This window comes from Pongo abelii, chromosome 3, assembly GCF_028885655.2.
Source record: "Pongo abelii isolate AG06213 chromosome 3, NHGRI_mPonAbe1-v2.0_pri, whole genome shotgun sequence".
NCBI classification, from domain to species: Eukaryota; Metazoa; Chordata; class Mammalia; order Primates; family Hominidae; genus Pongo; species Pongo abelii.
Genome location: NC_071988.2, coordinates 31,913,794 through 31,928,748, shown reverse-complemented (window position 1 = coordinate 31,928,748; position 14,955 = coordinate 31,913,794). Strand labels below are relative to the sequence as shown.

At 33.3% G+C, this 14,955-nt stretch overlaps 1 long non-coding RNA gene across 1 annotated transcript; it reads left to right on the top strand.

Annotated features, from left to right (window-relative positions):
* The first annotated feature begins 1,642 nt into the window (after nt 1-1,642).
* On the top strand, nt 1,643-14,150 carry LOC129058939 (uncharacterized). The gene is made up of 3 exons (XR_008524419.2): nt 1,643-1,975; nt 5,497-5,621; nt 13,761-14,150. It is a non-coding gene; the product is annotated as an uncharacterized LOC129058939 (long non-coding RNA).
* The last annotated feature ends 805 nt before the right edge of the window (nt 14,151-14,955 follow it).

Sequence of the window (14,955 nt, the reverse complement as noted above, 5' to 3'; positions counted from 1 at the left end):
CTTAACATATTCATTTTGTCTTCATATTTAAATTATAATTTTACTAGATATGAAATTCTAGGCTTAAAGTTATTTTCCTTTGACATTTTGGAAATATGACCCCATTGCCTTTTTATATTCAATGTTTGTACCAAGAGCACTTTCTATCTCATTATTTTTCTTTTATAATTCTCACTCTTTGGAAGATTTTACAATTTCATCCTTGTCTTTGATTTTTTTTTTAATTTGTATTGTTTTCGGCTCTGAATTCCTTCTTATGCACACCACTTAGCATTCCATTAATTTTTTAAATATGAAGTCTCACAGTTTTCTTTTTTATGGCAATTCTTTGTCACTATTTTTTCACATATATATGTTTTATTTCTCTTTTTTCCTGGAAGTTGTTTTACATGTAAAGAAATACCTTTATTTCTATCCTTTGTATCTTCTTACCTCATGCTCATATTTCATCTTAGTCCATTCATGACGCTATAACAAAAAACCCACACTGGCTAATTTATGGGCAATAAAATTTATTTTTCACAGTTCTGAAGCAGGGACTGCTCTCTGCTTCCAAAACGGTACCTCTTACTGCATCTTCATAGGGCAAAATATGCAGACTCTATGTTCTCACATGGTGAAGACTGAAGAGAAAAAGGCATCAAAAGGCATCAGGGAACTTCCTTCAACCTCTTTTAAAAGAGCACTAATCTGCTCATGAGGGCAGATGCCTAATGATTTAGTTGCTTGCCAAATGGCTTCACCTCTTAATACCATCATCTGAGACTTAGTACATGAATTTTGGAGAGAAACATGAATTCAAGCTACAGCAATTTTCTCTTTACCCATTTCTGATTTCTGATTTAGCTGTATTCATTTTGCTCTTTGACCTATCCATTGGGTTTCTTATTGCAAATATTAAAATTTTATACACAGTTGCCTTGGTCACTATCAAAATTGTTGTTAATTCAACTGAACCATTAACTTCCACGTCCTTTTAATAAAATCTCTTGGGTTGAATGGGCAACAGGGAGAGACAATAGGACATACTGCCTCAGAGTAGTAGAGTATAATTAAGGGAATGGAATCAGATTTGGACTTAGGATCAGATTGTAACTACAGATTTTGCTAAATGTGTGTCCTTGGACAAATTTCTCTTTACTTTAGTTGTATTACAGATTAAATGGGACTGTTATTAGTACCCACCTTATTGGGTTGCGAGAAATACATAAGTTAATAGAAAACAGCCCATAAAATAGTATGTAGCCCAAAGTTAGCATTTGGACACTATCAGCTACTACTAATATTGTCAGAAACAAGGAGTTATTCTTGGAAAATTTAAAAACCGACTTTTATAGTGTTTGCTTAAATAACACTTGTTTCTGTCTGGAGTACAAAATTATTAAATCCTATCTCAATAAGAACATAATTTGCCAACTTTGTCAGAGCATGTATAAATTTCAGTTTGATTAATTTTAAATTAATCGTGGTGATTTTTTTTATCTGGTTACAAAAATGGAGATATCTTCTTTGCTTCATTGATAGATATGGCTAGAATCTATCTCCTTAGACTCTTCACATAGCATGAAAGTTCTATCTGTAGCCATTTGTATGGTTAATTGCTCTTACCCTCCAAAAATAATAACTCTTTTCTTATCTCTAGTAGGACAATTGTTTAGCCCCCAAGTGCCAAGAAGACTGGAGTGGCTAACCTTCTTGGTATTCTCATTTCAAGGAGCAATTGAGCCAAGAAAATTAGAGATATCTATACGCAGTAAAAGAAGAAGAACAAAAGGGCTCTCTTGCTCCTGAAGAGATTTTGTTTATTTAACGAAGAGCCAGAGTAAGGAGTAGACTCTTTCAGGAGAAAAGAGGGACAGCTGCCTCCATTTCTTCATAAGCAAAGTGAAATCCTTTTCTTCTCATCCTTCACATATGAGATACTGAAATAGTCACATAAGACAGTTGACCTGACTCTCATTTTATGGCTCTAAGGGTAAGAAATTGTACAGTGTGAGGGCAGGGAGTGACGAGAAGTCACAATATTTACTATGATGTATTTAGTCAAAACTGCAGAACATTTTGCATACAGAGCACCGTGTATGCATTCAAAGTAAGATTAATAAAGATGAATATTAAAAATCCATACATTGATGTATGGTGAAACACTCTACACCCCAAATTCGTGGATTATGGTTTTCCCTCCTAAGTCAAAATACTATGCTATGCTTCAGTAGGACACAATTTCACAATCTCAGTGGTTTAACACTATAAATGTTTATTTTTCTTTCATATAAAATCTGATTATGTTCTCAAATATTTTTAAAAGAAAGTGTCTTTCATGCAGAGATGCAATGATCTAGTTGACAGGGGTTCCACCCTCCTATTGCTGCACCATCTGGAACGCTAGCCCTCCCACACTGCTGAAGCAGGATCAGAGACAATTGGAAGGTTGTGTGCCTGTGATCTTATACTTTGTCCAAGAAATTACATGTTACTTCTGTCCATAGCCCATTAGCCAGAATATGTTACATAATACTGCCCAAATTACTGAAAGGAGGCTGAAAAGTGGAAATTTCCAGTATAGTTAGTTCTTCCTTAAAATTACCACACGATGTAAAATTATGAAATACAAACCACAGGGTTTATGTAAAGAAATGGGGTTAGGAAAACAAGCTCTCAAAAACTTCATCATTGACACCTGATAAAAAATAAAAAATGTAGGTACTACTAAAAATAATAATATAATTTTATGGTTAAGAAACATATAAATACTACAAGAATAATGGCATTTTACCTTGAAACAGATCTAAGGTTTACTTGCAGATGTGTGGGTCAGAATAATAGCATCTTGTAGGGGGTGGAAAGAGGGTTATATGAAATAGGACTGTCTTAGTCCTTTTGGGCTGCTATAACAAAATACCATCAACTAGGTGGCTTATAAACAACAGAATGTATTTATCACAGTTCTGGAGTCTAGAAAGTCCAAGATTAAGGTTTCAGCTGATTCAGTATCTAGTGAAAGCTCACTTTCTGTTTCACAAATAGCAACTCCTCGTGGTGTCCTCACGTGGTGGAAGGAAGGGGTGAGGGTTTTTCTGGGGCCTTTTCCATAAAGGCAGTCATCTCAGCCTGAAGGCTCTTTCCCTCATGAAGTAATCACCTCCCAAGGGCCTTCAATTCTAATATGATTACCTTGGGGATCAGGATTTTAACATATGAGGTTTGGACAGGCACAAATACTCTGACCATTGCAAGTTTTAACTTGTACCACGAATGGAAGTAGGTAGCAGATATTTGAAGAGTATGCAGTTTGCGTAATTCCTGCTTGTATTCATTCATCTGGGTACAGTTTTATGTGTGCACCCAATGTTTCTCAGGAAGAGTTTGCACATAAGCAAATGCAAAAACTTCATTTTGCCCAAATGGTTCCTACTATGTCAATCAAGTTGGAACGAATTTGCATTTTTAAAACAAGCATTTAGCACAACCAACTACAGTTGGAAATGACAAAGAACTGGCCATGATTACTATCAGTAAAGGCTACAACACCATTCTATAAGTATTGTATGATTTCAATCTTAATAATCTTAATGAAATATTTATATTTTTATTATTAATATTTTTATCTAATTATCATACAATATTTAATATTCCACTAGTAAAGGCCAATTAGCATAAACATTAATTAAGTCTGTGATATGCATTCCCTATACATGATTCTAGGCCTTCATTTATTAAAACCATAGCTGTTTCTCTTTGGAGACTTGTTAGTAAATTTAATAAGATGAATATTATAGTTTCTGAAGTTTTGTATCACTAGGAGGATTCTCAAGTATTTCTAACTGCCAATTATTATAATTATGAGAAAAGGAATCAATTGACTTAGATAATAATTTTTATTCCTTCAGGATAAGACTACTGACAAAAACAAACACAAAAAAACCTCGAAAGCTTATATAAACTAATTTTTCTCTTTATTAAAACATTTTGGCCTTAATAATGCATTCGACATTTTTATTGTTTTATATTCTGGCCTCTCAAATATGTTTATGCTACGTATGATTTACATACCACGTCGTATTACTTTTATGATTGTGTGTGTGTGTGTGTGTGTGTGTGTGTGTCTATGACTTTGTGAGATTAAATCCCTATGTATCCAAAAGGATTGTGCTCAAGGGACAGTTGGGAAAACAGATAAAATGACAGCTAACTGCTCAAAGCTGCTGAAATTAATTACTTTCCTAAATGTTATCCCTCATTAACAAGACTCTCATCCTGGAATAAAACTGCAAATTGCCTTACCTGACCCAATGTCACACCTCTGTACAATCAAGAATCTTTGTGAAATCCATTGAAATCTATACTATTTCATCAAGAAAATTCCTTATTTGCAGTGTTGATTTATCCTCTTATTTTAAACAAAATTACTACTGTGCCCCAAGACTGCTTTCCGTGCAGGCATCTAGTGATGGTTGTTTTTCCTTTCAAACATATCACTTTGCCTGGAGGCAAATGTCTTCCTCATCCTTCTGTGTCACGTTCATACAACCTCTCTACTCTACAAAACCTTCAGTTCCTCTGAAAATCATATGTCAATTCACAGATCCCATGCCCTCCCTGTCAAAACTGGAAGGTTTTAGCCCCTGAATCATTGCCACTTCCTCTATTTCTCCTGCCATAATTAATTATTATTTTGATATTCACCTAGAGAACACTTTCAGTGTCTTCCTCTCTGATGCTCTTCTCCTTTAACTCACATTTTATTGTCATACCCATTATAAGCACTTCATTAATGCACAAATGCTGTGTTTCTACCTCATCCCTCTGGTCCCTGACTGCAATAATTTTTGTTTTCGTTTTGCTTTAAATATCTCTGGGACCATAAATCTGTTGACTCTACAAACTTTTCAAAGTCACTGAGATTTTGTCCTTACATTCTTCCCTATTGGTTTGGGATGTTATAATTTATTTTATAATTACCCATTTGCTATTCCCTCAAGTCTCTTGCTTCTGTCTCTTGAGCCTTCCAGGTAAAACTTTAATGTGGCTAAATCCAACTCACTTCCTGTTTTTCACAGGCAGAAACATTACCATAGTAGTCATGTTACTGACTACTCTAACTTTAAAACCATGATCACAACTTTAAGAACGAATATCAAACTATATTAAATGCTCCCACTTTAAAACTACCAACCTCAACAGAGACTTTTGTACTACTCAGCAACTTCCCTATAGCTAATAATTTCTATTTTCCTAATGACTTAAATTCACATGTTACATCCTTTTTTCTCCTCAAACCTTGAACCCTACTGTAGCAGAAATGAGCTATGTACTTATGAAAGTCGTTTCCTCCTCCTGGTTATAGAACTGAACTATATTTCTTGGCCTTGTCATAGTTAGGTGGAGACAAGTGACCTGCTTTGGATAATGAAATGTGAGTACAGACGATGAGTAACTTTTTGATTAAGAGTTTGTGTTTCTTGTCCACACTTTCCCTATTGATCTTTCCTGCAGCCTGGACAAAGCTCCACGATGAAGTCTACGAAGCCACATTTTGGACAAAGGTTGAATCTAAGGACCGTTTGGAAGAGATCCACCCAATAGATTAGCTTCAAGAAGACCATCTGGGCAACTTGTTGGTAAGAAATGACCTTCGATGTGTTGAGCCTGTGATCCTTAAAACTGCTTATGTTATGTGGCACTTATTTTAGACCCATTCCCAAGTCCTCACTCTCATCTGGTAATCTTGCTTTTTTATTTCACTGAATAAAATAAAAACTAAAAAGAAGATAATTTCTACACATTTGTCTATTACCCACCATCCTACCTAGGTCTGTACCCGTAAACATAGATTTTTCTTCCAGTAAAATGATTGAACACTCCACCTTTTTTTTTTTTTTTTTTCTTGAGACGGAGTCTCACTCTGTCATCCAGGCTGGAGTGCAGTGGTATTATCTTGGCTCACTGCAACATCTGCCTCCTGGGTTCAAGTGATTCTCTTGCCTTAGCCTCCCGAGTTGCTGGGACTACAGGCACCCACCACGTGGGCCTGGCTGATTTTTATATTTTTAGTAGAGGCAGGGTTTCACCATGTTGGCCAGGCTGGCCTCGAACTCCTGACCTCAAATGATCCACCCACGTCGGCCTCCCGAAGTGCTGGGTTTAGAGGTGTGAGCCACCGTGCCCGGCTATGTTTTGTAAACACAAAATCAAATCCCGTATTTTTTACTCAAGGACTCTTTCTCACAATCAGTAAGTATTTTTTTTTCTTGCATCATCAGTGTTTTTCTCTATACCTGATACACATGCATACATGCGTGCACACACACACACACACACACACACACACACACCTTTTTTCATTCATCGTCAGTGACATCCTACTTGGTTTACTTCAGAACTCACCAGATAGACCCATTTAGTCTCTTTGATAAAGTCTCATCTTCCCAGTTTATAAATGATAGATGACTTTAGCGATCAGTATTTTGATAACTCATTTTCTATTTGCATTCACTTTCTAGGGGATCTCCTCCAAAATCATGGCTTTAATTACTCTATATGTTTATGACTCCCAGATAAATATCTCTAGCTATACTTACTTTCAGGAAATCCAGTCACACATAACTAGGTACAGGTATTCAACATGAGGACAATAGTGGAAAACCTGAGAGCGTTTGAATAAACTTTGTAGTTTAAAAAATAATATTGTAACAATATTAATTTTCTACTTTTGACAAGTGTGCTATGGTTAAGACATTGACATTAGAGAAAATGGAAGAAAGATATAAGGGAGGTATCTTTACTATTTTTGCAACCTTTTTCTAAGTCTAGTATTAATTCAAAATAAAAAAGTATAAAAATTTTTAAAAAGCAAAAAAAAAAAAATTATAGAGATGAGGAAATGCTTCATGGCCTTTGTTATGACCTAGAGGAATTGGAGAAAATACTCTAGAAACTACATAGAGACCACTTTGACAGTGAGAAAAGCTATCCAAAAGAACAGAAAAGGCAGAATTGGCTATGTTTGATGAACACATTTTTGTGGAGCTCCAGGTACACACATTGGGCATGTTTGTGTTAGCCTGGGACTGTACTGAATTGAAATAGAAAGAACAAATGTCTTGCTTCTCAAAATATTTCAAACTAGAGAAGACTAAGAACCATTCATCATTTTTTTTTTTTTTTTTTTTGAGACGGAGTCTTGGTCTGTTGCCCAGGCTGTACGCAGTGGCACTATCTCGGCTCACTGCAAGCTCCGCCTCCCAGGTTCGCGCCATTCTCCTGCCTCAGCCTCCCTCATCATTCTTACTATAAGCAAGCTTTTACTGAGTGTGAGATGAACCTGATGGTCTTAATAAGTCTTTTGTGCTTTCAATTTTTGCCACTCTAGGATCTTGCCTGGTGTTCTGTCTGCTATAAATGCTCATAATATGAACAAAATTAATTTCTGTCACCATCACCTTTCATTTTCACATTCAGTTGTAGTAGATTCTCCCATCACCAAGAATGAATTTTTCCAATTATATGCTGCTAACCTTAATTGCTAGTTTAGCGTGTGTGTGTGTGTTTGCTTGTTTTCTAACACATTGTGCCTTGACCTTTAGTTAAGCTTTGATCATGGTTTTGGGTATAATATAAACACAATAACAATGTCACTTTAATTATAAACTCTTGACTAGGGCTCTAGTTTCATCTGTGAAATAATAGAAAGAAAATATGTGGGTGGCAAGTGTGGGAGTGAATTAGAAAAATCCATTATGTTCAAATCCCAGCAAGCATCTTTTCTGAATAGCTTCCCCTCTAAGTGAATGTGAAAAATTGTTCTGACATTATCAGCAGACTAATAAACCCCTGAACCAGTCAGCTTCCTAGAAGTCAAAGACTTTTAAGTAAACACTATTGATGAAGTACCATCTTCTGTGGTAAGTTATGAAGGCTCCTGATACATTCAGTTAATCCTGATTTGAAATAACTAAGATACACATTTTCTGCTATATAGATAAATAAAATTTATTATGTATTTCACATATATGAATAGAGAAAGTTGAATTTAATCTAAAAATTAAATTAATGGATCAAAAGTCAGTAGAGTATAAGACTGAACACAAACACATAGGCGTTTGCTTACATCATGAATCACCCATCCAGAAAAAGAATGTACATATTTTTTTTAGAGGAAGGTTTTCAAATTTTCAGGATCATCAGTGCTTCACAAATATAAATTACATCATTAAACACTCAAAAATATTAACAATGAGAGTAAAACATATCATTTTAAAATATTGTTATTTTATTATAATACTGTGAGAAATGACAATATCTGTAGCCTTCTACCTAAGCTTCTATGGCTTGCTCCGTGATCAATGGCTTGGTCTTTAAATCAACAAATTTTTTTCTTATTCTTTATCTCCAGTAAATTAAAAATTATAAAAGAATTATGATTATCTAGGAATAACAGAAATTATTTGGTTTGGGGAATAAAATATGCATCAAGGATTTAGTCCTTCCTATAGATTAAGATTAAATCACACACTAAACTCAGAGGCATAGTACATGCCAAGGCATAGTACATGGATGTTTTCATGTTTTAACATGGCAGGCTGATGTATGTTGATTTCCTTATATACCCTTGGATTCCATTATCTTTGGAGAATATTTTGTTAGCTTTTATGTTAGTGTTTAAATATGGTAGTAATTGTGCTCACTAATAATAATAGTCTTAAATTCTATAACGAATAAAGAAAATAATTTGCTGGTAGAGAATAATAAAATTAACATTGATTACATCATTTTAAACATTACCAGTCTTAAAACAAACAGACAAAAAACTGAACAGCTGTTTCTGCTAATATGACTGAATAGCACTTGGATTGGTGCCTGTACTGAAAAAACTAATAGTTCTGGATAAAATATAAAATATATTGCCTTAAAATCATTAGTTATATAATAATAATGTCAGATGATTTCAGGTCAGAGACCTGAGTGGAGAGATGAGTCAGGGAATAAAAGTGTTTTCCTGCAGCCAGGTTTCATCTGAGGTCTCCCAGACTCTGTGAACTTGGAGTCAATTATTTAGCACCACAGAGAAGAGACAAGGCCCAAGCACAAACCACCCACAGTGGGGTATCAAAGGAATCCCTCAAGACCTAAGCCAGAACTCTGAATGTTAAGTGGGAATGTGAAATATACTCCTTGGGTACCGCATAGAATATTAATTCGTTTGTAACTTGCTGTCAGTTGGAATGTCAAATATGAAGGAGGGTGATAAACAGACATGTGAAAAACATAACTGAGAATTTATATCCATACATTTCTTATAATGCAGCTTTGTAGCCAAAATTCACTACTTGTATGAAGTCAAGAAGTCAAAAATTAGGAATTGGAAATCTTGCAAGGTACATTCAGGTGCTTGGCACATGTCATCTCAAAGGAACCCAGTTCTACTAAAGGTCAGGAAAAAATCCTAAAATCAATTTTTAGGGAAAACAACAAAGTTATAGTCAAAATATCTATTTACAGAGAGCAAAAATGCAACATGAGTTGCAAAAACAACCAAACCAAAACCAAAAAAAAAAAAAAAGAAAATACACAGCTACTTCATACAATTATATAATTAGACAAAGATAATAAAATAAATATAATTGCCTGTTCAAAGCTTAAGATTATATGCAAGGAATCTATGAACAATAAAAATACTTAAAAATAATAAAATAACAATAAAAGTGTAACAGTTGGTTTTCACTGCAGTTTTTACAAAACTAAGCAAGATCATATGTGTCCTAAACAAGAATTAATGAACTAGAAGATGGAACAGTGGAATCTTTAAGCCTTGGGAGAAATGAAACTGTGAAGTCTTCAAAGTCATTTTATCACTTTTTAACTTTGATATTGAGTAGAAGAGTGGTCTTTTTATTCTTCAAAAGGTACCTATGTGTTTTCTGACATTTTCCTGAAAGAATTGAATATTTTACAATATAAATGCAATTATTATCTTAATGATCCTGTTATCTTATCCTAAATATTATTTTTAAAAAAATGATCATCCTGTATATAAAATATGATGATGTTATGCTTGTGAATTCATGACTATTAAGGACATTAGAAATTTTTCATGGCATTCCTTTGTTAAAGCTATTATAATTATAGAAGTAATATTTTCTGACATTCCCAGTATCATAGAAGCATATTTTCACATAGCCCTAATTAAAAACAAGCAAATATACAAACACAAAACCATAACCTTTTTTTTCTCAAGTTTGCCTTGACATTCACTCCAATTTAGAATGGAAATACATAATCTGCAGTTCCTGCCAATTCTTCTCATTGATTGCTAGAAAATTACGTGAGGAATTTTGTTCATAGTAAAGTTTCTAAAATTTACTTCAATATTGAATCAAGACTGCATAGCTTTTTAAATCTCAAATGTTCTCTTTGAATGTTAGATGGATTTGCATGCAAGTATTCTTCTCTAGTCATCATTAAGAGTAATAATTTTTAATTTGGTAAAATAATCTGCCTGGAATCCACAATCAATCTAGGCCAAATTTTAATTTGTACATAAATTCATCAAGATTTCCATCCTGTTGTAAAAAGAGTATCAATCTTCATGCACTAAAGTCATGCTATTATCCTTCACAGTAAAATCCATTAATATGTTTTGTTTAAATAAATTTGCTATTGTTTCTGCTTTATTTGGGGGCATATTTATAATCCATATTGTGACTTGATTTATACAACTCCAAGTAAAAAGGTAAATCATCCCTTTCTTAAACAAATATTACAACTTTTAATTTTATCTTTGTGGTTTGAGCTTTTTTGTTTTTGTGGATAATATTTATACATTTCACAAAGCGCTTGGTCTGGAACATCGCTATTGGTTTTTCTAGTGGTTACTGTACTCCTTTTTAATATAATGCGATTCAATCAGTAACTAAATAAAACCATTTGATGATACTACATAATGGAAAGCAAAGTATGAGTCATTAGATCACTGATTCAGATGTCAAATATGCATCATTGTACTTCCATTTCACTGCTTGCGCAAACTATCATATTTGCAGATTGTCTTGTCTTGTCTATATATGTAGATAGATTCACATTCTATAATAAATAAAATCAGATTTTGGTGTTTTAGGTTAATTTTATGTTTTAGCCAACGAATTTAGAGCTTTTTTTTCCAGAGATAAGCATTAAAATTTCCATGGAAAAAAAATAGTAGCCGTAAGAACAAACAATGTATTTTACATTCAAAACACTGAAACAATGATAGACACATCACTTGAAAATATGCAAGCCTGAATAAACAATTCTCCTAATAGAATGTTTACTCAAGATTAAGTGATGAAAGTAATCCTTGCAGCACATAAATTTAATTTCTTAAAAATACGCAATAGTCATGAAATTATAATTAATACATTCATATTTAGGAAATTATTTAGAAAAAATGTTACATTACTTTTTTTCTCTGAAAAACAAATGAACATGAAAAGTCTTGATTTACTTCTATTAATCACAATGGAGAAAGTAAGTTAAATGTATTAAAAGAAATCCAATGTGACTAAACTGAAAGCACCACATAGAAGTAGAAAAGACTGGATAACGGAACATAAGTCATGCATTCTGTAATCAGAGTTATACAATCTTTACACATTTCTTATTCCAGATGCTAGTTATCATCTTGATTTCCTTTGTACTAACATATTAAGTTTGCTATAAATTTTATGTATTGATCACGATCATGAATTGGACTTTTTAAGATTGTTATTTAAACTTATGCCTTTCATATATTTCTATAATGTAAAACTATTTTAAACTAACCACAACACATTTTGCTACAAATTATTTCATTGTACTTTGGGACATTACTTTGTGAGGTGATGTAATTCAAATATATTTTCTTCTCTTTGAGTACTATTGTATATTCACTCAGCAAAATCATGGAACAATGGCATATGTTTTTATATTCAAGCAGATTTTGAATAGTAGTGAAACTTTGTCAATAATTTTTTTCTTTGCATTTAAACAAAGATCAGACTTTCAAGTATAAAGTCTTTGTCAAGTATAAGCGGTCCTAAATAACACTCTTCATGTTTACTACTGGAAAAAAATCCATGAAAGGCCTAAAAATATGTTTTCTTTTAATTTGCAAGATGTCTAGGCACCTGCCCAAGAGTTGTTTATTTATTTTTTGTAGCAATGTAGTGAGGGCAGCCCTTAAAGACCACTTTTACTTTTCTAGGGAGAGATAAGAAAGTTTAAGCTGCACCCGAGAGAATACCACCTATTTCCTTATACTACTTTTGTTTCCTTTCGTAAATCACTTACATGTATATTGCAAATGGGGCTTAGTATTATAAAATAATTTCTGTGAGTTTAACAAATGTTTTTAAGAGAGGGGACTTGGAAAGTGACAAAATTTCTCAGTTCAAGGAACTTGGAAAGAGACTACCTTAAATCAGGTAGTTTTTTAAAATTGTTTTTATTGTTGTAAAATATATGTAACATAAAATTTACCATTTCGACATTTTTTAAAGCATGCAGTTCAGTGGCATTAAGAACATTCACATTGTTGTATCTTCATTGCATCAACCATCGCCATTATCTATCTCCAGAATTTTTTCATCATTTCAAACTAAAACTTGGTATTCATTAACCAATAACTCCCCATTCCCCTTCCCAACCCCTTGTAACTACTATTCTACTTTCTGTTTCTATGAATTTTAATATTTCAGGTATCTCATGTAAATAGGGTCATACAACATTTGTACTTTTCTGTCTTGCCTAGTTGACTCAGCATAATGCCATCAAGTTTTATCCATATTTCAGTATGTATCAGAATTCCGTTCATTTTAAGGCTGAATAATATTCTATTATATATATACCACATTTTGCTTTTTTATCTATTGATGGACATTTGTGCTGTTTGTGACTTTTGGCTATCGTGAATAATGCTGCTATGAACATCGGTGTACAAATATCTGTTTGAGTCCTTGCTTTCAATTCTTTGGAGTATATTCCCAGAAGTGAAATTGCTGGTTATATGATAAGTCTATGTTTAATATTTTGAGGAACAGCCTTACTGTTTTCCACAGTGACTGCACGGTTTTACTTTCCCACTAGCAATGTATAGTAATTTTAATTTTTCCACATACTCCAAAACAGTTGTTATTTTTTAACTATGTTTTTTTTTTTTTATAACAGCCAAGTTAATGGGTGCAAAGTGGTATCCCATTATGGTTTTGTTTTGTATTTTACTAATAAATAGTAATGTTGAATATATTTTAATGTCCTTATTGGTCACTTGTGAATGTTGTCTTTGAAAAAAAGTCTATTCAAGCCTTTTGCTCATTTTTAAAGTGTTGATTGGTTATTTTTTGATGTTGAACTGTAGAAGTTTTTAAAATATATATACTAGTTATTAATCCCTTATGAGATATGTGATTTAAAAAATATTTTTTCTTCCATTTTGTGAGTTGTGTTTTTCATTCTTGATAATCGCCTTTGATGCATAAAATTTATAAATTTTGATGACATCCAACTTACCTATTTTTTTCATTTGTTGTCTATGCTTTTAGTACTAGATCCAAAAAACCATTGTTAAATACAAGGCTATGAATCTTTTGTCTTATGTTTTCTTCTAGAGTTTTATAATATTAGGTCTTATATTTAGATTATGAAACTATTTTTAAGTTAATTTTTATTTGTGATGTTAGGAAACATCCAACTTCATTCTTTTGCACGTGGATATTTAATTTTCCTACCACCATTTGCTTTTGCAGAAATAGAAAACTCATCCTAATATTCATATGGAATCTCAAGGGACATAATAGCAAAACCACGTTGTAAAAACAGAACAAAGATGGAGATTTGACACTTCTTTATTTCAAAAGTAAGCCACCATGTTGAAAACAGTGTGGTACTGGCATGAAAGACAAACACATGGACCAATGGAATTAAGGAGAGAGCCCAGAAATCCTCAAATATATGCTCAAATGATTTTCAACAAAATTGCTAAGACAATAGAGAAAGAATAGTCTTTCTAAGGTGGTTATTTTGTTTGTTTGTTTGTTTGTTTTAGTGATGAGAAATTGATGAACAACTAGCTGGGTCTCTAGATGGAATATTGAATGTGATCACATCACACAGAATAAACTATATACAAATTCCTTATTTTAAGTTGGTGACTCAATTTTCTTTATCTTTAAAGTCGGTCTTCTTGATTCAAATTTCTCTTATTGCCTCCCAATGTGAATCAGTAAGTTATATGCTGCTTACACATTATTATAAACACATTTATAAATGTCCCCATCATAATGTGACATAATATAAGTATTGTCTATTTCTCCTTTTTATCTGTAATTTTCTTGAAGGTAGCAACTTTGCTTTATTTATTTATTTATTTATTTATTTATTTTTTGGTTGAGATGGAGTTTCGCTCTTGTTGCCCAGGCTGGAGTGCAATGTCACAATCTTGGCTCACCACAACCTCTGCCTCCCAGATTCAAGTGATTCTCCTGCCTCAGCCTCCCGAATAGCTAGGATTACAGGGATGTGCTGCCATGCCCAGCTAATTTTGTACTTTTAGTAGAGATGAGGTTTCTCTATTTTGGTCAGGCTGATCTTGAACACCTGACCTCAGGTGATCTGCCCACGTTGGCCTCCCAAAGTACTGGGATTACAGGTGTAAGCCACCATGCTTGGGCACAACTTTGCTTTCTTACCAAGTCCTTAAAATTTCTCATATGCAAATAATCAATCAGTCTATCAATGAATCACACACACATGCACACACACACACACACAAGCACACAGATATTGTTTTCATTTTAACCAGTGATCCTTAAACTATTCCAATGAAAATTTTGCAAAATCAATTAAGGAAAATATAAAACCCAAGTAGGCTTACAGCAGCAATCAATGAAGCCATCTTACCCTTTGGCCCACTTCCTTGCAGCTGGTTGCTACTTACTACGC